Source organism: Palaemon carinicauda, chromosome 23 (assembly GCF_036898095.1).
Source record: "Palaemon carinicauda isolate YSFRI2023 chromosome 23, ASM3689809v2, whole genome shotgun sequence".
In the NCBI taxonomy this organism is placed as follows: domain Eukaryota; kingdom Metazoa; phylum Arthropoda; class Malacostraca; order Decapoda; family Palaemonidae; genus Palaemon; species Palaemon carinicauda.
Genome location: NC_090747.1, coordinates 34605788 through 34608287, shown reverse-complemented (window position 1 = coordinate 34608287; position 2500 = coordinate 34605788).

Genomic DNA, 2500 nt, shown 5'->3' with positions numbered 1-2500 from the left:
TCGAAACCGAAGCCAAAGCTAAAGTAGAGTCCGAATAGTTGGTTCATAAATAGTTATATCTGAATGACTAACTACACCAAAATCTAGTTGCTTTCAAGGTTGATTATGTTTGGTGTTTCGGAGATTTTTCCTTTACATTCTATTGATGATAGATTGGTTTTATGCATCTTCCCTAAAATAATCGATAATACACTATGATATTAAATATATAGTTTCACATTGCTCGAAATATACATACATCGTTAAAACTGGTAATTCTATGTTGAACCAAAATTTTAAATTTTTCCGTTTTGTTAGTTAGAAGTAATTATTATTCTTATAAATCATTACTATTACGGATTTTTTTTATGATTGTTATAAATGTCAGGATGATATGTGTGCATCAAATGCTAGATATATTTTGATTTATAGAGCTTTGAATGTAGAAAAAATATAAGTGTTTGATCGCCGTGTTGTAGTTGCCAATTAGCGAATTTCGAAAATATCATCTGAAATTTGTAGCATCACTTTCAACACCTACAGTTCTATAGCTATCACATATTCATTTTTTCTTCAATATTTTCTACAGAACATTTTATTTCCAACTGAAAATCCTATCGCAAAACTATGCTCATTCCTGGAAAGTATCACTATTTCCGTCAGGAGAAGAGTTTTGTTCTATTGCGGGAGAATTTTAGATGCTGATTCTTCGCTTTTAAATTGGTTCTATTAGGCCACCTAAATAAGATTCATTGTCCAAGGGAACATTTCATAAAATCTTTTATCCCCATGTCTCTGGTTTTTATATTAAATAAAGATAATTTTATCATTGTTTGAAAATTAATTGAAAAGGGTACATTCAAAAAACCAATATATTCACTTCGTAATTTGATGATTTATTATTTCTGGTTTTCAAAGCTGAATTTTAGTCCGTATTTTTGCTGTGAAATATTCAATATTTACTTTAATCTAATACTGTTGATACTTATTTGTAATGTTAGATTTGATGGTATATAGTCTTTTTCAATGATATCATTAACTGGTTTATTAATCAAATGTAATATATTTCCTATATGTTTAACATTAATACTGGCGGAAATGCAGTATAGAAAATAAGAAAAAAAACTATAGAGAGAGAAATGTAGAATGATACATTTAAACTGTAGGAACCGAGTTCTGAAGACCTCTCGAGTGAGAGAGAAGTATGAATATGTGCATGAGAGATTAAGGAAACATTAAAATATATGATCTTTATAGTACACCCAAACGATGGAACGATTACTTTTTTCGGTTTTCTTGGTTCTAATTTACGTTATATTTCCGAAAGTTTTAATTCAATACTTAAAAAAAAGTTTACAGAGACTTGGTTCTAGTTTACACATTAATTCCAGTAACATTCACACCTATGAAGACTGTTCCAATTACTTCCTGATTTCAAATATAGTTTTACTTAATAGGGTTCATGTCTATATAGATGTCTGAGTTACATAATGTGATAGGTGGCTCCTCTAATCGAAATAACATGTAATAAGGACACTCATCCGGCAATATTTTACGGAGCAAACCGTATTTTGGACCTGCCTCAAAATACTTAATGAAGCTATTTGTTATGAATGAAAAACTAATTAAAGGTTATGATTATACAAATAATAGAATTTTTTTCTCCTCTACATCCCCATTCACTTCTTAATCTATTTGTTCGCAAAGTTGGTTCTGTAATTTTGCCAATTTTTAGTTTACGTCATTTGGGCCTCCAGGGAAACTAAACACAAATATATAAAACGTTCATAAGACAAAACATAAGACATGAATTAAAAGGTGAACTTTCTATGGGAGGATATTATATCTATTTTTCCCTCACATAATAAATACATGTTCATCCATGTCATTTAAACAAACAAACAATTTCTATAAGCAAAGTATTTTGATCGCAAAGGCGATCATAAAAAAAAGGATTTTTTTTCTTCTTCGGGTAAACTTTATCTTATATGAACTTTCATCTGATCTTTACCATCAGTTGCAATCTATTTTTATTTTCATTATAATTATCCGGTGGTAAAGGAGGTTTTTCATTGAATAATATCCTGAGGAGTCTTCTTCTCCAGTTATACAGTAGAGTATTCGTTGATACTGCGTAAGATACCTTTGTATGTGGTGGTTTTTTTTTATTCACTTTTATGGTGTTTAATTCTTGCGTTTTTCTCAATGGACATTTTTGCGTTCTACATGATCATTTCACTCCTAAATTCGTTATTGATAAGAATTTGGCATACACAGTCAAACTCCTATGCAAATTAACTCATAATTATTGCTATGGGAATTAACTTCCTTAAGCAAGTAACATTGGCTGAATTATTATCCACTTTGTTAGGACCCTATTTTATTTAAGAATACCTGAACTTCCATGAAGAGAAATTAAGTATTGATAACAAGTTGAAAAGAAAATTCAGTTCCTACGCATCGTTAAGGGTGTTACCTAGAGTCCTTACTGTTTCTTATACTGATATACAAGCAAAACTAT